This window comes from Neofelis nebulosa, chromosome X (genome assembly GCF_028018385.1).
Source record: "Neofelis nebulosa isolate mNeoNeb1 chromosome X, mNeoNeb1.pri, whole genome shotgun sequence".
NCBI classification, from domain to species: domain Eukaryota; kingdom Metazoa; phylum Chordata; class Mammalia; order Carnivora; family Felidae; genus Neofelis; species Neofelis nebulosa.
Window position 1 is genome coordinate 39,110,297 of NC_080800.1, and position 26,968 is coordinate 39,137,264.

The following is a 26,968-nucleotide window of genomic DNA, read 5'->3' on the forward strand; positions in this document are numbered from 1 at the left end:
CTCTCTGCCCCTCCCCTGCTCGAACTCTCTCTCTTTCTCTCTCTCAAAGATAAATAAACATTAAAAAGTTTTTCTAAACAATAGCTACAGCATATTGTTTCCTTGTATGTACTGAAAAGGATTGAATCAACCCCTCATTGTGGGTCATTGCTGCTAGTCCCATATCTTCCCTATTTTACATAGTGTTACAAAGATTTACTTAGTGAATAAAACTTGGTCTGTACCTCTGATTCTTTTCTAAAAATGCCTTACTAGAGTATGGATACATTAAGGCTCTAAATGGATATTCCCCTATTGCTTTTCAGAAAAATTGTACCATCAGAAATGAGGGACAGCACAGATTCTTTGTTCTCCTCAGCAACAGGGCAATTATCACTTTTTACAATTTATGACATTGATTTCATTAGAAATAGAGCCTTCTTGACAGTGTTTTAGTTCTATTTGATTACATTTAAGGTTAACTACACTTTTTGATTTGTCAACAATTTTTATTTCTCTGTTTTAGGACGGAGCTCTTCACTTGTTTTCCATTAGTTCTGGAACATTCCTTATCATATTGAGGATCAATCTGATAAGCTATTATTTGTTGATCTGTTTAAAACATTTCCTGTCTAATTTTATGTTTGTGATGTTCCAATGTTTTAATTTCATTATCAAATCTATTAATCTTTTCCTGTTGCTTTCAATTTTCCCTACATTTGGAAAGTTCTCCATTCAGAGTATACCTAGTCAGTAAGTGTTCAATTTTTATGGTTTGGATTTTGACAGTGAACTTGAATCCACTTACAATTAATGTTCAGGTGGACTATTCAGGTTTCTTTTCTGAGGGGTTGTTTTTCATTTTTTTTTTAATTTTGTTTTTAATGTTTATTTATTTTTGAGAGAGAGACAGACAGAATGCAAGCAGGGGAGGGGCAGAGAGAGAGGGAGACACAGAATCCGAAGCGGGCTCCAGGCTCTGAGCTGTCAGCCCAGAGCCCGACGCGGGGCTCGAACTCATGAACCGTAAGATCATGACCTGAGCCAAAGTCAGATGCTTGATCGACTGAGCCACCCAGGAGCCCCCGAGGGGCTGTTTTTCTATTCAATGTATCGAATACAGTGGAATGTTATTCAGCCTGTCACACGCTACAACATGGATGAACCTTGAGGATATTATGTTAATATGTTACCTGAGGAATCTAAAGTAGTCAAACTCATTGAAACAGAAAGTACAATGTAGGTACCAGGGGCTGAGAGGAGAAGGAAATTGGGGAATGTTGCTCCATAGATGGAGCTTCAATTTTGCAAGATGAGAAAGTTCTAGAGACCCGTTCGACAACAATATGCATATAGTCAACACTATTGCACTGAACAGTTAAAAATGACTAAGATGGTAAATTTTTATGTTCCGCATTTTTTACCACAATTCAAACAAACAAGCAAATAAAAGCAAAGAACGCCATGATCCTTCCACGATGGAAAAAAAATAAAACAAGACCAAGTTTATTAGGAAATTATTTTCAGCAAAAAGTAATTGTGGCACTCTGCCTCATCAAAGTTCAACAGATGGGAAATATGTTTCCACTTGTCAATGTTTTTTATAAAGACTTTTTAGAGGCACCTGGGTGGCTCAGTCGGTTAAGCGTCCGACTTCGGCTCAGGTCATGATCTCACGGTCCGTGAGTTCGAGCTCCGCGTCGGGCTCTGTGCTGACAGCTCAGAGCCCGGAGCCTGCTTCGGAGTCTGTGTCTCCCTCTCTCTGACCCTCCCCCGTTCATGCTCTGTCTCTCTCTGTCTCAAAAATAAATAAACGTTAAAAAAAAAACTATAAAGACTTTTAAAATGCAATTATTATTCTGTAAGTAACACCTTTATTTAAATGTCCAGAGGAAGAAACCAAAATTCAAAAGATTTTGCTGAATTCCAGAATCATCTATATAAATTAGTCACCAAATAATGTTTCGTACAAGAATTTCAGAACAAATTGTCTTTTCGAAAACAACATAAAAGAATTACCTTATCCTATCTACCTCTCATTCCTGTTAAATATTTTATGATCTTTTTTCATATATTACCCTAAATAATATCAAATAATAATAGTGACACTGATCACCCTTCTTCGTTTAGGATTTAACATGAATACCCTTCATTTTTCACTGTTAAGAAAGATGTTAGCTACAAATTTGAAATGGACCTTTCTATCTTGCTAAGAAAGCATTCATATACATTGCTAACTTTTGAAATACTTTCATAAAAAATGAGTGGAGTTTGCCTAGTGTATTGATAGCATTTAATGTGCAGATCACATGCCTAATACTGAAGAGTGAATTGTGTCAAGGGGTGCCTGGATGGCTCAGTCAGTTAAGCATTCGACTTCAGCTCAGGTCATGATCTCATGCTCCATGGGTTCAAGCCCCGCACTGGGCTCTGTGCTGACAGGCCCGAGCCTTGAGCCTGCTTCGGATTCTGTGTGTGTGTTTCTCTCTCTCTGCCCCTCCCCTGCTGCTCACACCCTGTCTTTCTCCTCTCAAAAATAAACAAACATTACACAAATTTTTAAATTAAAAAAAAAAGGGAATTGCGTCAAAACTCCCCATTGATGAAGTGACTGTATTTGGAGATTGGGCCTTTAGGAGAAAAGTAAGGTTAAGTGAGGTCATGAGGGTGGGGCCTAATTTGACGGGATTAGTGTCCTTGTAAGAAGAGACACCAGAGAACTCTCTCTCTGTATCTCTCTCCTCACCCTGTGTGGACACGGTGAGAATACGGCCTTCTGAAAGCCTTAAAGACAGCCCTCACCAGAAACTGGCCCTGCCGGACCTCGATCTGGGACTTGCAGCCTCCAGAACTGTGAGAAAACATATTTCTGTTGTGGTATTTTGTTACGGCAGCCCAAGCCGACTAAGCCATCTAAAGGTACAGTATGTTAACTGACTTCTAAAAATTTGCTGCTTTTCATAGCTATGATGTAGCCTACTTGATTAGAACAAGTTATTCTTTTAATATACTGTTGGGTCTGAGTTCATGATTATTTAAGACACTTGCGCGTATCTTTCTGTGTGATGTTGAGTATCATTTTCCTTTTTGCACAATTTTATTTTACCAATGATGGAATGAATGTCATGCAAATTTGGCAAGCAGAATGAGAGCCGGGTCCCATCTGTAGTGTGGTGCTTAAAGGGCCACACATTCGAGAAAGGGATTGCCTACGTCGGAATCCAGTTAACTACTCTGTACCTTATTTTTCTCAATTGCATAATATGATAAAAATAGTAACTACCTAAAAAGTGTTCTAGAGGATTAAATGAGCTAATATATGTCAGAGGCTTAGAACAATGCCTGTCTGGGACAGAGTACTTAGGGAACTAAGTTTTGCTTAGGCTTTTTTTTTTTTTTTTAAGTTTATTTATTTTGAGAGAGAGACAGCAGCAGTGGGGGAGGGGCAAAGAGAGGGAGAGAGAGAGAATCCCAAGCAGGCTCCACTTTGTCAGGGTGGAACCTGCTGCCGGGCTTGAACCCACGACCCTGGGGTCATGGCCTCAGCTGAAATTAAGAGTTGGATGCTCAACCGACGGAACCACCCAGGCACCCCTCTCCTATAATTTTATAAAGCTCCTGCTTATATCCTTTCTTGCAAATATGACTCTCCATTTCATTACACATTATTTTAATACTATAATTATAATATATGTAATTTGTACATATTGTAAGATTTGTTTAGGACTTATGGATTTTATTGCAAAATTTTATTGACTGCTGTCTGATTTCTGATTTTAAACTCGGTTTTCTTCCTCTAGGCTTTGGGGGATTTGGGTCTTTATCTACTTTGTTCATACAAATACTTATTTTATTAATGTATACACACTTCTTTTTATACCACAAGAGGTAAATTCATAGCTTCAGGAAGGGGGCTGGTCACCAGAAAGATTAAGCCTCGATGAGAAACCTAGAACTTTTGGGGCACTGGGTGGCTCACTCAGTTAAGCGTCTGACTTCGGCTCAGGTCATGATCTCACGGTTCGTGGGTTTGAGCCCCGCATCGGGTCCTCTGCTGTCAGCGCAGAGCCCTCTTCGGATCCTCTGTCCCCCTCTCTGTCGGTCCCACTCTTGCTCGCTCTCTTTCAAAAATAAATAAACATTTAAAAAAAAAAAAAAGAAACCTAGAACTTTCAGTTGCAGCCCCAAACTCCCCAAGGTAGGGTGGGTGGCCAGAGATTGAGTTAACAATTGATGATGCCTATGTGATGAAACCTTCATAAAACCCCCTAAAAGACAGGGTTCAGAGAGCTTCCAAAGTGGCCAACACATCCATTTGTCAAAAGTATCACGGCTCCCAACTCTATGGAAACAGAAACTGATGGGGCGCCTGGGTGGCTCAGTTGGTTAAGTGTCTGACTTTAGCTCAGGTCATGATCTCATGGTTTATGGGTTCAAGCCCCACGCCAGGCTCTGTGCTGACACCTCGGAGCCTGGAGCCTGCTTCAGATTCTGTGTCTCCCCTCTCTCTGCCCCTCCCTAGCTCATGCTCTGTCTCTTTCTCTCTCTTTCTCTCTGTCACAAAAATAAACACAAGCAGGTGAGGGGCAGAGAGAGAGAGAGAGAGAGGGAGACACAGAATCCAAAGCAGGTTCCAGGCTCCAAGCTCTCAGCACAGAGCCCGACGCCGGGCTTGAACTCACAAACGTGAGACTGTGACCTGAACCGAAGTCGGACGCTCAACCGACTGAACCACCCAGGTGCCCTCCCTGCAAAAAAATTTTTTAATAAGAAAAAGGAAAAAAAAGAAACTACTGTGCATGGGACCCTTCTGGACCTCACCCTTTGTGCCTCTTTATTGGGCTGTTCGTTTGTGTACTTCATAACATCCTTTACAATAAACTGAAAAAGGTGAGTCAAGTGTATTCCTGCGTTCAGTGAGCCCTTCTAAAAAATTCTTAAACTTGAAGAGGGGATCACGGGACGTGCGGATGCTTAGCTGGTTGGTCTGAAAAGTATAGGAGGCACAGGACCTGTGATTGGTGTCTGAAGTGAGGCCAGTCTTATGGGACTGAGCCCTTACCGTGGTGGGGTCGGTGCTAACTCTGGGCCATTGTTGAGCACACAGTTTGTGTCCAGAGATCCAGGGAATTGGTTTTGTTCATATTCTATATGTTCTGTAGGTTGCTGTCGTTGTTTGTTTTGTTTTTTTTTTTACAGCTTTATCAAGTGTAATTGATATAGAATAAACAGCATTAATTTACTTTCTTTCGCTGTAGATAAATTTGTGTTCCTTAGAATTTTGTGGAAATGGGATCCTGTAATAGAGATGCTTTTATATGTGGCTTTTTTCGCTCTGCATATTTAGTTTGAGATTCATCCATGTTGATATATGTATCAATAGCTCATTCTTTAAAAAAAGATAACTTTATATTTGAGAGAGAGAGAGAGAGAGAGAGAGCGAGCAGGGGAGGGGCAGAGAGAGAAGGAGACACAGAATCGGAAGCAGGCTCCAGGCTCTGAGCCGTCAGCACAGAGCCCGACGCCGGGTTTGAACCCACGAACCGTGAGGTCATGACCTGAGCCCAAGTCGGATGCTTAACCGACTAAGCCACCAGGCACCCATCATGAGGGATATTGATATGTAGTTTCTTTTCCTTTAAGTATCTTTTTCTGGTTTGGGGGTATTGGGTTCTGCGCTGACAGTGTGGAGCCGGCTCAGGAACATCTCTCTCCCTCTGTTGCTCCCCTGCTTGTGCTCTCTTTCTCAAAAATAAATGAACATTAAAAAAGTTAAAGGGGCACCTGGGTAACTCAGTCAATTAAGTGTCTGACTTCGGCTCAGGTCATGATCTCATGGGTCATGGGTTCGAGCCCCACATGGGGCTCTATGCTGAGAGCTTGGGGCTTGGAGCCTGCTTCAGATACTGTGTCTCCCTCTCTCTCTCTGTCCCGCCCCCTCTTGTGCTCTGTCTCTGTCTCTCCCTCTCCTCTATTTCTCTCTCTCTCTCTCTCTCAAAAATAAACATTAAAAAAAAATTTAAGTATCTTTTTCTGGTTTTTATATCAGAGTAATGCTCAACTCTTCGAACCAGTTGTGAAGTATTTCCTTCTCCTCAGTTTTCTGGAAGAGTCTATGTAGAACCCAGTATTATTTCTTTATTAAGTGTTTTGTACAATTCCCCAGTGAAACCATTTTCTTTTCGCCTAAAGAACTACATTAGCATTTCATAGGAATCTTAGAATCAGTTTGCCGATTTCTACAAAAACGTCGGCTCATGGCTTCTCAGCCTTTTGGCTAAGATCAAGTGTAAAACGTCTGCTCACGTTGTCATTGGAATGGCACCGAATCCAGAAACTGCTCACGGTGGACGTTTTCATCTTTTCTATATCTGAAAAAGTCTTTATTTTGCCTTTCCTTTAAAAAGTTTTCAAATTGAGGGGAGCCTGGGTGGCTCAGTTGGTTAAGCGTCTGGCTTCGGCTCAGGTCTTGATCTCGCGGTTCATCGGTTCGAGCCCCACATTGGGCTCTGTTGTCAGCCTGAAGCCCGCTTCGGATCCTCTGTCCCCCCCCTCTCTCTCTGCCCCTCCCCGGCTGATTCTCTCTCTCAAAAATAAACATTTAAAGTAAATAAAATAAAAATAGTTCATTGATTTTTATTGCTGGTTTGTGTAACCATTAGCTCATTGAAGGACAGTACGTTGTTTCCAGTTTGGGGCTATTATGAAGAAAGCTGCTATAAATATCTGTATATAGGTTTTATGTGTGAACATATGTTTTCATTTCTCTGGAATAAATGCTCAGGAGTGAAATTTCTGGGTCATATGGTAGTTACACGTTTTTAAGAAACTGACAAGCTGTTTTACAGAGTGGCTGTACCATTTTATATTCCTCCAGCAATGTATGAGCGATCCGGCTTCTCCAATCCAGCCAGTTATTTGTTGTTGTTGCTATTTCTTTTTTTTTTTTTTTAATGTTTACTTTATTTTTTCAGGGGAGAGACAGAGTGTGAGTGGGGGAGGGGCAGAGAGAGCCGGAGACCCAGAATCCGAAGCAGGCTCCAGGCTCCCAGCTGTCAGCACAGAGCCCGACGCGGGCTCGAACTCACAGACGGTGAGATCATGACCTGAGCCGAAGTCGGACGCTTAACCGACTGAGCCCCCCAGGCGCCCCATCACTCTTTCTTTTTAGACACTCTGACAGTATAGTGCATTGTGACTTTGCTTGAGTTTCCCCAATGGCTAAATGATGTTAAATGTCTATTCTTGTGCTTATTTTTCATCTTTATAATCTCATTGGTAAAATCTCTTCCTGTCTCTTGTCCATTTTGTTGTGGATTGTTTGGTTGTTTACTGATGTGATTTATTTATATATTCTAGGTGCTAGTACTTCGTTGGCTATATGGTTTGCAAAGATATTCTCTTGGTCTGTAGTGTGTCTTCCCCTCCTCTTAACAGACTTCTTTGCAGAGCAAATGTTTAAATTTGATGATGTCCAATTTATCTTTGTTTTTTTAATGGATCACATTTTTGGTGTCAGGTTGAAAACTCTTCACTCATCCCTTATCCCTTTATCCTGAATATTTTCTCCTATTTTTTTTTTTTCTAAAAGTTTTAAGGCCTCATATTTTACATTTAAGTCCATGGTCCATTTCGAGGTGATATTTGTCTAAAGTGTGAGGTTGAAGTCAAAGCTTTTTTTGAATTGTGTGTGTGTGTGTGTGTGTGTGTGTGTGTTTCTGCCTATGGATGTTCAATTACTTGAGCACCATTTGTTGAAAGGCTATCCTTCCTCCATTGAATTGCGTGAGCACCTTTGTCGAAGATCTGTTGGTTACAATTAAATGGGTCTATTTTGGGATTCTCTATTCTCTTCCATTGACCTGTGTCTATCATTCCACCAATGCCAAACACTCTTGATAACTTTAGCTATATATTGAATATTTAAATCAGCTAGATTGATTCTTCCCACTTCGTTCTTTTTCAAAACTGTTAACAGCTACCCTAGTTCCTTTCCAATTCCATACAAACTTTAGAATAATCTTGCCTATCGCTACAAAAAGTCTTGTGGAAATGTTGATAGGAATTGCATTAAATGCGTGTATCAACTGGGGAGAGTTCACACCTTCATGATACTGAGTTTTCTAGTCCATGGTCAGCTGATATATCTTTATTGAGGTGAAATTCACCTAACATACTATTAATCATTTCAAAGTGCAAAAGTCTGTGGCATTTAGCACATTCGTACTGTTGTACAACTACCACCACTACCTTGTTCCAGAACAGTTTTGTCACCCCAAAAGAAAACCGTGTATCCAACGAGCAACGACTTCCCATTCCTCCCTCCCTCCAGTCTACTCTGCTTTCTGCCTCTATAGATTTATCTATTCTAGATATTTCACATGAATGACATCACACAACATTTGACCTTTTCCACTGGCCTTCTTTCACTTAGCATAATGTTTTTGAGGTTCATTCGCATTGGACCATGTGTCGGTACCTCATCCTATGACTGGATACTATTCCACTCTATGTTTACACTACAATTTGTTTATCCATTCATCTGTTAATGGATAGTTGGGTTGTGTTCATTTCTTGGCTATTGTGAATAATGCTGCTATAAACATTCGTGTAAGTGTAAAAATAAAGATATTGGTCTATTACGTTCTTGCTTGCATGGTTTCCAATGAAAAATCTACTAAAATCCTTACATTGTTGTTCCTCTGTGCAAAATGTGTCATTTTTCTGTGGCTTCTTTTAAGATTTTCACTCTATATCTGGTTTTGAGACATTTATGGTATTCCTTGGTATCGTTTGCTTCATGTTTATTGTACTTAGTGTTTCTTTTTCTTTTCTTTTTCTTTTAATTATTTTATTTTAATTTTTTAAGCTCTCTAGATTTTTAAATTTTTTTAATGTTTATTTTTGAGAGAGAGAGAAACAGAGCATGAGCAGGGGAAAGGCAGAGAGAGAGGCAGACACAGAATCTAAAGCAGGCTCTAGGCTCTGAGCTGTCAGCACAGACCCTGATGCAAGGCTCGAACTCATGAACCGTGAGATCATGACCCTAGCCAAAGTTGGACGTTTAACCAACTGAGCCACCCAGGCACCCCTTAGGGTTTCTTTTTAAGATTCTTACATCCATATGTTATTTATCTTCATAAAATTTGGAATTCTTTATTTTTTTAAGTTTATTTATTATTTTTGAGAGAGAGAGAGCACCAGCACGAGGTGGGGAGGGGCAAAGACAGAGGGAGAGAGAGAGAATTCAAAGCAGGTTCCATAGTGTCAGCACAGAGCCCAGTGCGGGGCTTGAACTCACAAACCGTGAGATCATGACCTGAGCCAAAGTCAAGAGTCAGATGCTTAACCAACTGAGCCATCCAGGTGTTCCTGGAATTCTTTAGGCCATTATTTCTCTATCTGCTATTATAATTGCACATTAGAGTTCTGTAAGTTGTTCCACAGCTCACTGACATCCCGTTAACTTTGTTCCCAATATTTTTATTCTTTGTATTTCATTTTGGATAAATTCTATTGCTCTTTCTTCAAGTTCACTAATCTTTTCTTCTGCAAAGTCTAATCTGCAGAAGATCTAATTAATCCTATTCATTATATTTTTCATTTCACCTCACACACTGTAGTTTTTATCAATGGAAGTTTGAGTTTCATCTTCCATGTCTCTCAACTTTTTGATCATATGTAAAATAGTAATAATAACTGTTTGATTGTCCTTGTCTGCTAATTATAACTAACATCTGTCAGTCTGCATCAGTTTCTATTTTTTTTTTTAAATTTATTTTTAACGTTTATTTATTTTTGAGACAGAGAGAGACAGAGCATGAATGGGGGAGGGGCAGAGAAAGAGGGAGACACAGAATCGGAAGCAGGCTCCAGGCTCTGAGCCATCAGCACAGAGCCCGACGCGGGGCTCGAACTCACGGACCGCGAGATCGTGACCTGAGTTGAAGTCGGACACTTAACCGACTGAGCCACCAGGTGCCCCAAATTTCTTTGTTCCTTCAATGTGAGTTGAAGTTTCCTTTTCTTTGCATGCCTGCTAGTTTTTTATTGGATGCAAGACCTTGTGAATTTTCCCTTTTTGGGTGCTGGATATTTATGTATTCTTATAAATATTCTTAGGCTTTTTTCTGGGACATAGCTAAATTGCTTGGAAACAGTTGGATTCTTTTAGGTCTTGCTTACAAAAATTGTTAGGTGAGATAGGAATCACGTTTAATCTTGAGTTAATTATTCCTCATTACTGAGGCAGGAACCTTCTGAATACATCATTCCATGAAGTGTGAGACCTCGCAGTCAGGTTGTTGAACACAGGTACTATTACTAGCCATGTGTGTACAATAGGTACCATTTCCTCTAATCCTTTCAAATGACTTTTCCCCAATCGTGGGTAGTTTCCTTGTCCATATGCATGGCTCAGTTCTCAGCTGAATACTCAAGGGGTATTCTGAAGATCTTTGAAGTTCTAAATCTGTATAGTTCTCTTCCTTCAAATAATCTGTCCTGTGAACTCTACCTCCATTTGTATTCCTGGACTCTTGGTCCCATCTCCTCTAGTCAGGAAGCCCACCATATGCTACTTGGTTTCCCTCTTCCTGTGCCATAGTCCAGGAACTTTCTCAAGGCAGTAATCTTGGGGCAATAGTGGGTTCATTACATTTGTTTTCTGTCACATACCATTCTTCTTCCATTGCCTAAAATCCAATGTCTTGAAAGGCATTGTTTCATATATTTTGCCTGTTTTTTAGTTGCTGTAGTCAGGAAGGATAACTCTGGACCCTTTTACTACCTCTTTGCCACAAACAGAACTCTAAGAATAATGATTTTAAAAATGATTACTCTAGGGCACCTGGGTGGCTCGGTTGGTTAACCATCTGACTCCTGATTTTAGCTCAGCTCGTAATCTCACAGTTCGTGATATTGAGCCCTGTGTCAGGCTCTGTGTTGAGAGAGAGCACAGAGCTTTCTTGGGATTCTCTCTCCCTCCCTTTCTGCCCCTCCCATGCTTGCTCTCTCTCTCTCAAAATAAATACACTTAAAAAATTATTACTCTAAAATGAAAGCAGGATCTCAAAGATATATCTGCACTCCTATGTTCATTACAGCATTATTCACAACAGCTCAGACATAGAAATAACCTCAGTGTGTCCATCAGTGGATGAATGGATATATACCTATCTATTTATATATATCCATAGATAGATAGATAGATAGGTATAGATATATAGATATATCCATATATATATGGATATATATATATCCTTGTATATATCTATATATCCTTATATTATGTATATATATGTGTATATACATATATGTATATGAGGATATATATATATATACACACAGATATATATATATATATCCATATATATCCATCTATATCTATATCTATATCTATATCTAGATAGATAGATAGATAATTATCCTTTGCCATGAGAAAGAAGGAAATCCTGCCATTTATGACAATATGGATAAAACTTGAGGGCACTATGCTAAGTGAAATAAGTCAAACGGAGAAAGACAAACACTGTATGATCTCATTTATACGTGGAAGTTTTTAAAAGATCAACTCATAGAAACAGAGTAGCAATTAACAGGAGTTAGGGGGTGGGAGAAATGGGGACATGTTGGTCAAATGATACAAACTTACAGTTGTAAGATGAATAAGTTCTAAGGATCTAAAGTACAGCCTGGTGATTACAGTTAACAATAGCATATCATATACTTGAAAGTTGCAAAGGGAGTATATCTTAAATGTTCTAACTATACAAAAGAGATGGTCATTATGTGATGTGATGGAGGTGTTCGCTAATGCTACGGTGGTAATCATTTTGCAATACATAAATGTATCAAATTAACACCTTAAACTTCTACAATGTTATGTGTCAATTATACATTCCATAGAGCTGGAAAAATATCATGCCAAGAATATTGTTGCTGATTTGGGTGCATTACCTTCAGTGGCTCCGTCTTATCACTTCCTAGGGGTCCTTAGTGTTCTTACAACTTGAGGCTGCTACAAATTGCATGCGTATCAATTTGAGACTGTTAAAAACTAGTAATAGATTATATTGTTAGTGTTCTACATGTTCCATTTTCTTCCCTGAGGCTTTTCTGACTCTATCAGTAGGAACTCTCTGTGCATTCGCCCATAGACAGCCAGAAAATGTGACGGAGTTTAATACTCATAGGGCCACTCTTGACCACTGGACAACAGGAGACAATGGATAAATGATTTTCCCTTTGGTTCCTGAACAGACAGTTCTGAGACTCATTTCCTTCACACTTTACAAAAGATCCCAGTTGCGTTCGACACCAATTTTTCTACAGTGGTGGCCAGCTCTGTTTGTACTTGGATTGGTTCTTTTCCTCCTTCTCAGTTCTGCTTCCTTTTTATGTACATCTGCTTTCGGAAATATTTCGAGGTAAATTACCTGCCCACAAGCCTTAATCTTAGAATCTGCTCTTAGGTGAAGCCAGACTAAGACAGTACAACTAATGTGAAATCAATAATAGCATCCACGATACCTCTGAAAGGTTGAGGCAAATAAATGCTGAATTTTTAAAAGTCAAATTAAAAAAAACCACCCCACAAGGTACTTATTTTTAAAGCAGAAATTAGGGGGCACCTGGGTGGCTCGGTCGGTTAAGCGTCCAACTTCGGCTCAGGTCATGATCTCCCGGTTCCTGAGTTCGAGCCCCACGTCGGGCTCTGTGCTGATGGCTCGGAGCCTGGAGCCTGCTTCGGGTTCTGTGTCTCCCTCTCTCTCTGCCCCTCCTCGCTCACTCTCTGTCTCTTTCTCTCTCTCTCTCTCTCTCAAAAATAATCATTAAAAAGCATTTTTTTTAAAATACAAATTAGAACACTACTAACTAAAAATTATAGAACTCTATAACGGTACTAAAAAAGTGACATCTTCTACTTTTGCCTTGGAACAACAAAATAAAAAACAGATAAAATATGTGAAGCTATGCTTCTGCACAGCAAAGGAAACAACCAACAAAACTAAAAGGCAACCAACGGAATGGGAAAAGATATTTGCAAATGACATATCAGACAAAGGGCTAGTATCCAAAATCTATAAAGAGCTCACCAAACTCCACACCCGAAAAACAAAGAACCCAGTGAAGAAATGGGCAGAAAACATGAATAGACACTTCTCTAAAGAAGACATCCGGATGGCCAACAGGCACATGAAAAGATGTTCAATGTCGCTCTTCATCAGGGAAATACAAATCAAAGCCACACTCAGATATCACCTCACGCCAGTCAGAGTGGCCAAAATGAACAAATCAGGAGACTATAGATGCTGGAGAGGATGTGGAGAAACGGGAACCCTCTTGCACTGTTGGTGGGAATGCAAATTGGTGCAGCCGCTCTGGAAAGCAGTGTGGAGGTTCCTCAGAAAATTAAAAATAAACCTACCCTATGACCCAGCAGTAGCACTGCTAGGAATTTCCCCAAGGGATACAGGAGTACCGATGCATAGGGGCACTTGTACCCCAATGTTTATAGCAGCATTCTCAACAATAGCCAAATTATGGAAAGAGCCTAAATGTCCATCAACTGACAAATGGATAAAGAAATTGTGGTTTATATACACAATGGAGTACTACGTGGGAATGAGAAAGAATGAAATATGGCCCTTTGTAGCAACGTGGATGGAACTGGAGAGTGTGATGCTAAGTGCAATGAGCCATACAGAGAAAGACAGATACCATATGGTTTCACTCTTATGTGGATCCTGAGAAACTTAACAGAAACCCATGGGGGAGGGGAAGGAAAAAAAAAAAAGAGGTTAGAGTAGGAGAGAGTCAAAGCATAAGAGACTCTTAAAAACTGAGAACAAACTGAGGGTTGATGGGGGGTGGGAGGGAGGGGAGGGTAGGTGATGGGCATTGAGGAGGGCACCTTTTGGGATGAGCACTGGGTGTTGTATGGAAACCAATGTGACAGTAAATTTCATATATTAAAAAAATAAATAAATAAATAAATAAATAAATAAATAAATAAAATATGTGAAGCTATGGTTTTAAAGACACTAGACAACCAACAAAGGGCGGTGATCTCAGAGAGATAGAAAACAAATGAGGGGCGCCTGGGTGTCTCCATCGGTTAAGCTTCCGACTCGATTTTGGCTCAGGTCATGATGTCACTGTTTGTGAGGTCGAGCCTCCTTGGGATTCTTTCTCTCTCTCCCTCTCCCCTGATCATGCTTTCTTTCTCAAAATCAATAAATATTTACAAAGGAAACAAGAAAAGCAAAGAAAACAAGCGTGAGGAATTCTATTATTTCCCGGTTTACAGCCTGGAGAGTTTCGAAATACAAGAAGAAGGATTTCAGGCAAGGCCTAGCAGCCTGCTTGAGTGAAGCAGACAGAGCTTGGTGTTCAGAGAGGTCAAGGAGACTAGAGTTCTCAAGGCAGAGAGTCAGAAAGGAGAAAACCACAAAATAGAACTCCAAAGATGTATAGAAGGTTCTGCTTCAGTCTTCCGCTGAGTCTGGATCAGTGTATGCACATGAGAGAAATGCTTGAGGCCAGAAAACGAATAAACCAAAAGAGTAACATGAACAAAACAAGTTCTCAGAGGTCACACAAGGCCAAGGATGGTTCCTTGTAGCAACTGTCAACTGCCGTGTCCCAGATCACCACATACGTAGTGGCTTAAAATAAAACCCATTGACAAGTTCACAGTCTTCAAGCCCGACGTCTGAAGGTGGACTACCTGGGTCCTCTGCTCACGGTGCCACAGGCTGATGCCAGGAGGTTGGATGGCCTGGGTTGCTTTCTGGAGACTCAGGCTGAATCCGCTTCCAAGCTCATTTGTTGTTGCCAGAATTTAGATCCTTGCAGTTGTTAGGATGTTTCACTGGTTAGGATTTGTCATCGTTCATTTTTTCACTGGCTGCCAGTCCTGGCTGCCCTCCTCATCTTAGCAGCTAATTCCAGGTCTTTACCATGTGGCCTTCTCCATTTCAAAACCCACAAGGGAGAATTTCCTTCATGTTGAATCCCTCTTGTGCATCAAAGTTACGTTTTCATTTTTATGTTTATTTATTTATTCTGAGAGGACAAGAGCGAGCACGAGTGGGGGAGGGCAGAGAGACAGAGAGAGAGAGAGACAGAGAGAGAGAGAGAGAGGGAGAGAATCCCAAGCAGGCTCTGTGCTGTCAGCACAGAAGCCAACTCAGGGTTTGATCTCGTGAACTGTGAGATCATGACCTGAGCCAAAATCAAGAGTCAGATGCTTAACTGACTGAGCCACCCAGGTACCCCCTGCATCAAATTTCTTTTGTCAGCAAGAACCTAGTCCTTTTTCAGGGCTCATCCGATTAGGCCAGACTCACCCAGGGTTATCAGCCTTTTTTGGTATCAATTGTGCAGTATAACATAACTTGATCATGGGAGTGACTACCCCTCCATATTCACAGTTCTTATCCATACTCAGTGAGGAGGGGATTATATAAAGGTGTGGGTGATTAGGGGTCATCTTAGAATTCTACATATCACATTCTTGTTCTCACCACTCAGAGTAGAAAGCTTTGTTAATGATGATGGGGAATTGGGTCGAGTACTCAGAATGGTTTTGCCTCAGTATCGTGACATAATTAGCCCTACATCAAAGGTTGCTTTGGTCCTAACAAAGCTTAAAGGAATTACTCGAGAGGATAAAAAAAATGTTTCCCGATAACTTAATCAACCTCCAAACAAAGCTCAAGAATGTTGATAAGATCACAAATATAGGTTTTTCTGCATCCCTTGTGGCAAGCAAGGGTCCAGTGGGAGGCGGGAGTGGGGTGGTCCTGCTTCTTCACCAGGATCCCAATGTCACCAGATTCACCCCTGCTCCTCATTCGAGAGAAGATGGTGAGCCAGAACATCACCATCGCTGCAGGGGTCTCTGGGGCTCTTTTCACGGAGTCCTATATATATGCCAACTGCCAGAGACAGAGTGGCCCCAACTTAAGAACAGGCTTCAAGAACAAAGAAAGAAACAATAAGTTGCCAAAGAGAGAGTTGGACTTTCCCGGTCACCGGACCTTAACGATGAGGCAGTTGTTCAGAAAGATTCTTCCTTGAAGAAATACAACTTGGTGAACAGTCGCTAACCCGAGATGAATACGAGAAGGGTAGAGATCATCTGACAAATGCACTCGCTGTGTGTGGACAGCCACAGCAGCCACTGACCAAGCTTCCGACAATTAGAGAATTGTAAGTGCTCAGAGCTTAGCTGAAGACGATGTGGAGTGCGAGACAAAAGTCAACATCATCATCCCAATTAAAAATACTTTTGGGACGGCTGAATGGCTCAGTCGGTTAAGTATCCAACTTTGGCTCAGGTCGTGATCTCACGGTCGGTGGGGTTGGAGCCTCACACTGGGCTCTGTGTTGACAGCTCGGAGCCTGAGCCTGCTTTGGATTCTCTGTCTCCCTCTCGCTCTGCCCCCTCCCCAGCTTGCACCCTCTCTCTCTCAAAAATAAATGAACGATGACAAAAAAATTTTTAAATACTTTTAAAATCTGAACTCAGAAGATGAACAGCTCTGGGGGAAGAAGGGCAAATAATTTTTACTTTGTGCAGATCCGTTTGTCTGTTTTATTTATTCTTCCAGTGAAAAGTATATTTTGATTGAAAGCTTTTCATCTTATAAATACACTATGAGTTACCAAAGTATGGATTTATTACTAAAATGTGCAATTAAAATGTACATATGACATCACATTATTTATGTTAAAAATACTCAGTGTTCAGTTTTGAAAGATAGGCAAAAAAAGTGTAGGAGAAAGCTGAAGAATGCACATTTTTTTAAACTAATTTTTTTAATGCACATTTTTTTAAACTAGATGGAAACTTCTTTTTGTTTATGAAGACTGAACATTAAAATCTTTGAGAGACTGGGGTGCCTGGGTGACTCAGTGAGTTAAGCATCCAACTTTGGCTCAGATCATGATCTCACGGTTCATGAGTTCGAGCCCTGCGTCGGGCTCTGTGCCGACAGCTCAGAGCCTGGAACCTGCTTTGGATTCTGTGTCTCCCTCTCTCTCTGCTCCCCCACTTGTGCTCTGTCTCCCTATCTCTCTCAAAAATAAATAAAATGTAAAAAAAATTAAAAAAAATTTTTTGAGGGATTAAAAAAATATATATATTCAGCACCCACAAGTTGAAAGCCAAAATATTTGAGATCTAATAAAAAATTAGCAAGCAGGAAGATATTATTCATAATGGGGAGAAAAATCAGTCAATTGAAAGTGACATAGAAATTGCATAGATGATAGAATTAGTAGACAATGACATGAAATCCATTATTATAACTATAGTCCTTAAGTACAGGAAGCTACAGGAAAAAATTAAATATGTTAAGTAGAGATGTGGAAGATATAAACAAATCCAAATCCAACATCATCTACCATACATGAGATGAAAAATATTATGGATATGGTTAATTAGATATTGCAAAAAAAATTATTAGTGAACTTGAAGACCTTTCAAAAAACAGTATCCAGGGGCGCCTGGGTGGCGCAGTCGGTTAAGCGTCCGACTTCAGCCAGGTCACGATCTCGCGGTCCATGAGTTCGAGCCCCGCGTCAGGCTCTGGGCTGATGGCTCGGAGCCTGGAGCCTGTTTCCGATTCTGTGTCTCCCTCTCTCTCTGCCCCTCCCCTGTTCATGCTCTGTCTCTCTCTGTCCCAAAAATAAATAAAAAACGTTGAAAAAAAATATTAAAAAAAAAAAAAAAAAAAAAAAAAAAACAGTATCCAAAATGAACCATACCAGGGGGAAAAAAAGAATGAAAAAGATGAACAGAGCATCACTGAGCTGTGGGACAACTTTAAGAAGGTTAATATATATGTAATGGGAACCACCAATGGAGAAGAGATAGGGGAACAGTTGAAGAAAACATGGCCAAAACTTTTTGAAATTTTATGGAAACTATAAGTCTACAGATCCAAGAAGCTCAATGAAATTAACTCAAGTCTCATCATAAACAAATTTCTTAAAACCAGTGGTAAGTAGAAAGTGTTAAAATTAGTCAAAGAAGGGGCGCCTGGGTGGCTCAGTCGGTTAAGCGGCCAACTTCACCTCAGGTCATGATCTCGCGGTCCGTGAGTTCGAGCCCCGCGTCGGGCTCTGTGCTGACAGCTCAGAGCCTGGAGCCTGTTTCAGATTCTGTGTCTCCCTCTCTCTGACCCTCCCCCGTTCACGCTCTGTCTCTCTCTGTCTCAAAAATAAATAAATGTTAAAAAAAAAAAGTTAAAAAAAAGAAGAAGAAAAAAAATTAAAAAAAATTAGTCAAAGAAAAACAGACACATTACATAAAAAGGGGGGAAAATGGACACATTTCTCATGTGAAACAACATAATACAGAAGTGAGGAGAGTGATGTATTCAAATACAGCAAGAAAATACTTTCAACTTAGACATTTATACCCTGTGAAAATATCTCTCAAAAATGAAGGCAAAAAGGGAGACATTTTAAGACTTATTTTTTTAAAAAGCAAAATAATTCATCACCAGTGGACCTGTACTACAAGAACTGTTAAAGGAAGTCTTTCTCGCAGAAGAAAAATGATACCAGATGGAAATAATCATCTGCCCAAAGGAATGAAAAGCACAGGAAATGGCAACTGTGTGTATAAATCTATGGTTTCTTTCTTGTTAGTTAAATCTCTTTAAAAGATAATTGACTGTTAAAAATAGCAATATAGTGTGGAGTTTATAACATTTGTAAAAGTAAAGTATATAACAGCACAGAGCTTAATTGGGGTGAAATAAAAGTATATATACATACATATATATAAATTATATATATATAAATTATATATATACATATATATATATAAATTATATATATATATACATATATATATATACATATATATATATGTATATATATATTACGTATATATATATATTTGTTGTTGTTTTTAAGATTCTTGGGACACCTGGATAGCTCAGTCAGTTAAGTATCCAACTTGGGCTCAGGTCATGATCTCATGGTTCGTGAGTTCGAGCCCTGCTGACCGCATAGAGCCTGGAGCGCACTTCGAGTTCTGTATTTCCCTCTCTCTCTCTGCCCCTCCCCCACTCACACTGTCTCTCAAAAATAAATAAGCATTTAAAAAAAAAGATTCTTATACTATCCGATATGATACGATATGTATTATACCGTTACTGGAAGGTACATTGTGCCAAGTGAAAAGTACGTACTATAAACACTGAAACAACCAATTAAATAACAAACTGAAGAGTTATAGGGAAGAGGTCCAGAATAAGCCACCGTGGCATAAAAAATTCATTGGAGCTGAAGGCATTTGAGTTCCTGAAATCCCTTATTTGCCTAAAAACAAAACCTTCCAAAGAAGTCAATTGTCATAAATCCCCTTCCAGGGAACAACTCTAATCTTCTCTTTCTGGAACGAAGTTAGCACCACACCCAAACAGACATTGTAACCAAACTATCATATCTCCTATCTATTCTCCTAAGGGCCTATTTATCTTTCCAAAAAGTCATTTGTTTTTCTACAAGGGCTCTTTCTCCCTGCCCCCCACTTCTAAGAAAGACATTTGGTCTCTCCGAAGTGTCCTTGTGTCCCTCCCCGTCCACTATTAAATAGTAAATAAGCCCCAAATTCTAACCACCAACTTGGGTCACGTTTCTTTGTGTGAGTCTATCATTAAATCTGTTTTTTCTCTTACTAATCTGTCTTTCTCATTTTTATTTGAAGGCCTCCAAGTCTTAAACACAAGAGAGTAAAAGAAAAGTTTTTCCTCCCTGACAATGAGATAAAATGGAATCAAACATTTTTGATTAATCCAAAATAAGGGGAGGGGGGAAGGGAACAAAAACATAGACAAATAGCAAGACAATACGTTTAAATTTGACCTTATCAATAACTACATTAAATGCAAGGAATCTAAATACATCAATTAAAAGGCAGTAACTGCCAAATTGGATAAAAAAAACAAGACCCAACTGGGGCGCCTGGGTGGCTCAGTCAGTTAAGCTTTTGAGTCTCGGTTTCAGCTCAGGTCATGATCTCGGGTTTCATGAGTTCGAGTTTCATGAGTTTCATGGGTGAACTTCAAAAACATGCTAAGTGAAAGAACTTCAAAAACATTATGCTAAGTGAAAGAAGTCAGACTCAAAGGGTCACATATTGTATGATCCCATTTATATGAAATATTTAGAATAGGTAAAGTGAGACAGAAAGCAGATTGGTAATTCCCAGGGGCTGGAATCAGAAGTGACTGCTTTATGGGTATGGTGTTTCCTCTGGGGGTGAGGAAATGTTTGGGAACTAAACGGAAGTGGTGGTTGTACAATATGGCAAATGTACTAAATGTCATGGAATTTTACATTTTAAGATGGTTAATTTTCTGTTATGTGAATTTAATCTTAAAAGACATTAATTGTCATTTACGGGCACCTGGGTGGCTCAGTCAGTTAAGCCTCCGAGTCTTGATTTCAGCTCAGGTCGTGATCTTATGGTTTGTGGGATTGAGCCCCACGTCGGGCTCTGTGCTGACATCGCGGAGCTTGCTTGGGATTCTCTCTCTCTCCCTCTCTCTCTCTGCTCCTTCCCCGCTCATGCTCTTTCTCACTCAAAAATAAATAAATATTTAAAAAAAAACAAAATGAATTGTCATTTACTATATTGACAAAATTTTGAAAGAAAAATCACATAGTCATCTCAATAGATGTAGTGAAAGCATGTGACCAAATCCAATATCCATTCCTGATAAAATCTCTCAGCCAAGTCGAAATAGAAGGGAGCTTCCTCTACCCGATGAAGGGTGTCTACCGAAACCCTACAGCTAACATCATACTTAATGGTGAAAGACTGTATTCTTTCCCCTTAAATTCAGTAACACTTCCTGTTCAACACTGTACCAGTCTGTGCAATAAGATAAGAAAAGGGAAATAAAAGAATCCAGATTTCAAACGAAGAGGTAAAACTTTATTCATAGACTAAGACCTGTGTGAAAAATCTAATTATCTGTGTGGATGTCTATGTAAAAAAATCTGATGATACCTATACAAAAAGCCACAAGACAGATACATGTGTTTATTAAGTTTGACAGATACAAGGATCGATGTACAAAAAACAGTTATATTTCTATCTTTTAGCAACCGATGATCAGAAAATAAAATTTAAAAAAAATTACCATTTACATTAGCATTAACAAACATGAAATATAGGGAGAAATCTGTCAAATCCGTGTAATACCCATACACCAAAACTATAAAATGTTGCTGAGATAAATTGAAGCCTTAAATAAATGGGATGATATACTGCGTTCATGGGTCAGAAGTCTCAATATATTAAGATGCCAAATTGATCTGTAGGTTCAGTACAAGCCCAGTCAAAAACCTAGCAGGATTTTAGGATTGACAAGCTTATTCTAAAATTCATATGGAAATGCAAAAGATCTAGAATACCCAAAACTACCATGCAAGAAGGACTTATTAGAAAGCTACAGTGATCGGGGCACCCAGGTGGCTCAGTTGGCTGAGTATCCAACTTTGGCTCTGGTCATGATCTCACGGTGCATAAGTTCCAGCCCCATGTCAGGCTCTGTGCTGACAGCTCGGGGCCTGTAGCCTGTTTCAGATTCTGTGTCTCCCTGTCTGTCTCTGCCCCTCCCCTGCTCAAGCTCGCTCTCTCTCTCTCTCTCTCTCTCTCTCTCTCTCAAGAATAAAGAAACATTAAAAAAAGAATCTTTAAAAAAATAAAAATAAAACTTCTAGAAGGAAACAGGAAAATACCTTTATGACCTTGGTTTAAGCAAACATTTATTAGATATAACACCAGCAGAAGAATCCATAAAAGAATAAATTGATAAAACAGACTTAATCAGAATTTAAAATTTTGTCCAAAGACCTTGTTAAGAGAATGAAAGACCATCACATTTTGGAAGAAAATATTTGGAAATCATAGATCTGGTAAAGGACTTGTATCTGGAACAGATAAAGAACTCTCAAACCTTGGGGCGCCTGGGTGGCTCAGTCAGTTAAGTATCTGACTCTCAATTTCAGCTCAGGTTATGATTTCATGGTTTGTGGGCTCCAGCCCCACGTTGGGCTCTGTGCTCACAGTGTGGAGCCTGCGTGGGATGCTCTCTCTGACTCTCCCCTGCTTGTTCTGTCTCTCAAAATAAATAAACTTTAAAAAAAAAGATAAACAACTATAATGAGAAACTCCTACACATCTATTAGAATGGCTAAAGTTGAAAAGATTGACCACACCAAGTATTGGCAAAAATGTGGAGGAACAAGGACTTTATGCAATATTGGAAGAGCAGGAAAATGGCATAGTAACTTTGGAAAACAGCTTGGCAATGAAGGAAAGCAGAATTTGTCACCCGCAATTATGCCTCTTTGGCACACTGATTATTTTAAGCTGCTTATTTTTTATTTTTATTTTTTTATTGAGAGAGAGAGAGAGAGAGAGAATGAGAGAGCTGGGGAGGGGCAGAGAGAGAGGGAGAGAAAGAATCCGAAGCAGACTTTGTGCTGTCAGCGTGGAGCCTGACGTGAGGCTCGATCCCACAAACCGTGAGATCATGACCTGAGCCGAAACCAAGAGCTGGATGCTTAACCAACTGAGCCACCCAGATGCCCCTTAAGCTGTTTATCTTTAAGAAACAGCAGACACAGGGGAAACCCTGAAAACTGAGTAGAAGTGACCCTTCTGTATGAAACATTTACATGTACAAGGGAAATGTCCATTTGTAAGGGTGCCCTCCTCTCTGTACCAGGGAGAATGACTCCAAATGTCTAGAAACTCCTACCAATGTGGAAGGCAACGACTTAAATCTGCAGAAACCTTACCCTTGTTTACTATGCTTTTCCTGGTAACCTCCCCAAACTGCTCCCCCCCCCCACCAATATCATTTGTCTTTACCTAGAGATGGATATTTAAGGTAGGGGCTTGGGCCATTTCAGAGGGTCTCTCCCATGTCTACAGGAGGTACACAGACGTTACTGAACTTGTGTTTCTCCTATTAATCTGTCTTTTTATGGGGCTGTGGGGAGCGGGGGAGTCTTAGCCAAGAATCTAGAAGGGTAGAGGGAAAATTACTTTTCCTGTCCACAGCGATTATTCAAAAAGTTAAACATCAACCATAGGATCCAGCCACTCCACTCCTAGACATTTACCTAAGGGAAATGAAGGCATATATTCATAAGAAGACTTGTACATGAATGTTCATAGCAGCTTTACTTGAGAATGGACTAAAATATGACATATCCATACAATGGAATACTACCTGGCAATAAAACATAATAAAATATCGGTACATGCAACAACATGGATGAAATCTCAAAATAATTATGCTGAGTGAAAGAAACGAGGCCAAAAAAAGTACGTGTTGTATAATTCCACTTACATAAAATTCGAGAGAATGCTAACTTTTTGATGGTGACAGGAAGGAGCTCAGTGGTTGCCTTGGGTATGGGGGATGGTGAAGATGGGCAAATTATGCCCCTCTGATATTAAGAATTATTTTGAGCTGATAATTTTGAGAAACAGCAGACACAGGGGAAGCTCTGAAAACAGTGTAGGAGTTACCCTTTTGTAAGAAACGTTTATATTCAAAAGGGAAATCTCCATTTGGGAGGATGCCTCCCTCTCCGTACCAGAAAGAGGATCATTCCACGTCCAGAAACTTATCAATGGGGAAGGCGCTGATTTAAAGCCACATTAACCACCTTGCTCTGGTTTATGGTGCTTTTTCCTGGTCACCGCTCCCACCCACACACACATCCTTCCTATATCTTTAGCTGAAGATGATACTTGAGGTCGTGATTTAGGTCACCTTGGAGAATCACTCAGTTTTCCTGGGTATCTCTCATGTATACCCAAGGCACTCATACGAGTCAACCTCCGTTTTTCTCTTGTTAACCTTGTGTTACGGGGGGGGGGGGGGGGGGGGGGAGGGGGAAGGGGAGGTCTCCGCCAAGAACTCAGAAGGGTAGAGGGAAAAGTACTTTCCCTCCCCTACAACGGGGAAGTGTGGAAGGGAGGGATCGCCAAGGACCTTGAGGAAATTTGGGGAAAATCTATGATCTTGACTGGGGTGATATTTCACAGGTGTGCGCACACGTCAACTTATTGAACTGTGCACTTTAGCACGTGCAGGTCATTGCACGTCAGGGAACGCTGTGCTATGAAAATTGCAGTTAGTCACGTGCCAGGCACTACGGTTCTCAGACATCATGCTCCCTCTGGGCAATTTTGTCTGAGCGTACATTTACCGTCCATACTCTGATAACTCTCAAGTACCCATCTCCAGCCCAGACCATTCTGCTGAGATTCAGACCAGCTAATCCAGTTTGCCTTATCAACCTCTCCACTTACCCCATTTCCCAGACCCTCTAATTTAGCATGCCCGAGGCAGAGCTGTCGATATTCCCCCCCTCAAATTGGATTTTTCTCTGGTGCGTCCTGGCACAATGAGCGACAACACCGTGTACCCCGCCGTCAAAATGACCCAGTCCTGATTCGGACTTCTTCTTCTCCTTCATCCCTGACGTCGTTAACATGTCACGACTCTATCCACTGTTCACCAACCTCACTACCTCACTGACATTACATTAATCCAAACCGTCAATCTCTTCTCTGGCAACAGCCTCCCAGTCAGCTTCCTGGCTGCCAAAGTCACTCTTGTAGTTCACACACACACACACACACACACACACACACACAGCAAAGATTTTTATTTAAACAAAAAAATTTTTAATGTTTATTTTTGAGAGAGAGAGAGACAGAGTGTGAGCAGGGAGGGGCAGAGGGAGACACAGAATGTGAAGCAGGCTCCAGGCTCTGAGCCGTCAGCCCAGAGCCCGACTCGGGGCTCGAACTCACGGACCGTGAGATTGTGACCTGAGCTGAAGTCGGACGCTCAACCGACTGAGCCACTCCGGTGCCCCAGCAGTCAGAGATTTTTAAATACAGACATGATTTTTTCATTCTCCTGATTAAAACCTGTCAGTAACTGGGGTGCCTGGGTGGCTCAGTCGGTTAAGCATCCGACTTCAGCTCAGGTCACGATCTCGGGGTGAGTTCGAGCCCCGCATCCGGCTCTGGGCTGATGGCTCAGAGCCTGGAGCCTGTTTCAGATTCTGTGTCTCCCTCTCTCTCTGCCCCTCCCCCATTCATGCTCTGTCTCTCTCTGTCTCAAAAATAAATAAACGTTAAAAAAAAATCTGTCAGTAACTTCTGGGGCACCTGGGTGGCTCAGTCTGCTAAACGCCTGACCCTTGACCTCAGCTCAGGTCATGATCTTGAGGTTCCTAAGATCAAGCCCCGGCTCTGTGCTGACAACATGGAGCCTGCCTGGGATTCTCTCTCTCCTTCTTCTCTCTGCCCCTCCCCACTCATACCCTCTCTCTCTCTCTCAAAATAAATAAACTTAAAAAAAAAAAACGGTAAAAATATCTTTCAGTAGCTTCTCATGTCCTTAAGATGAAGTTCAAACTCTTTATAACATGCATTACAAATGCAAGGCGGTCCCTACTCTTGTCCTGATGTCCCCCCTCTGCAATTGTCATTTCTTGCCATTTCCCTTGTCACTCTCCGTGCTCCGGTCACAGTTAAAAAAACGGGGATATCTGCAGCAGTCTGAAATGGCTTTTCAGCTCCTGTTCTGTATTCAATGAGTGGCTTCACAGCAATAATGAAGAGCGGTGGTAGCCGGGGGGGGGGAACCCCAAAAAAGCAGGCAAAAGTAATTTTACCAAGTTCCTATTTCAGTCAGATGCTCTTGTAGAGACAGAGTGCAAAAAGGAACCAAAGATGATTTTGGTGGCACTTTTCTAAAGGAGACGGCATTTTGTGTTTTTTCACCAAGCTCTCCGCCCCTCTGGATTTTAATATTATAGCGGGGTCCCTGCAAGCATTTCCTCTATTGTTAGCTTTACACAGACGCAAAGCGGTGCTCAGGAAGCCTCGAGATGAATGAGTCGGTTGGATGTATTTCAACCATTCACCACTTGGAGTTAAATGTGCATATTCTGTTCAGAATAGACAATGGGGCGAGGCTGCCCCCTTTTTCCTGTCTGACTTGCATAACATCAGGCCTCACTGCTTAAACTAATGAGTATTTAGAAGTAAAGGCTCCCACTGATTCCAGCCAGTCATTAATTCTCCGCTTGCTGAGCCACCACGGAGTTTTTCACCGGCCACATTTTTCAGCCGTGACCAGTCGCTTTTGGGCAGCGGCACTGACCCCAGAGTTCCTGTGCCCCGCACCAGACCCGTAACGGGCTCGGAAGTCCCCTTGGAAAAAATCCCGCTGGGCACCAGGAACAAATGCAAAGACGACACATTCTAGTCTCGGAACGCTTAGTTGTGAGGAACTGTAATTGACCTTGAATGGAGACTTGTAGTTTATAGAACCTGGTAGAAAAAGGTGAGTGGGGGGTCGGCGGGGGGGAGACTTCCAATTTCTCTTCATCATACAGTCAGCGCTAGCTTTGTAGCAATGTCTGCTCCATCATCACTCTCCAGGCTTATTTGCTAAATGGCTTCATTGATCCGGCCGCCGTGGGTTTTCTGCTTTTACACGTTAACGTTCTCTTGGGAACTGAAAAGCGCTGGGTGGGTCTCTGAAGATGCTCGGTCAACTTGAAAACTCTCGTTCTTGAAAAGGGTTTAACCTGCCTTCGACTTGAAGCAATTCAGACTTTGCCCAAACAAGTATTAGGACGGAGACTCCTCGCTTGACTAATAGGTTTTATAGCCTTTGGAAGGGGTTTGTCTGAAAGGTCCCTCACAGACCCATTCTGAAGGATATCCAAAATTCAGGAAATACTTTTTAAATTTTTTTAATGTTTATTCATTTTTGAGGGAGAGAGACAGAGCGTGGGGGTGGGGGGGTGGGGAAGGGGTGGCAGAGAGAGAGGGAGACACAGAATCTGAAACAGGCTCCAGGCTCTGAGCCGTCAGCATAAGGCCCGACGCAGGCTCGAACTCACGGAC

At 41.0% G+C, this 26,968-nt stretch overlaps 1 pseudogene; it reads left to right on the plus strand.

Moving 5' to 3' along the window:
• The first annotated feature begins 15,844 nt into the window (after positions 1-15,844).
• Positions 15,845-24,315, plus strand: LOC131502052 (mitochondrial import receptor subunit TOM20 homolog; annotated as a pseudogene).
• Positions 24,316-26,968: the final 2,653 nt, after the last annotated feature.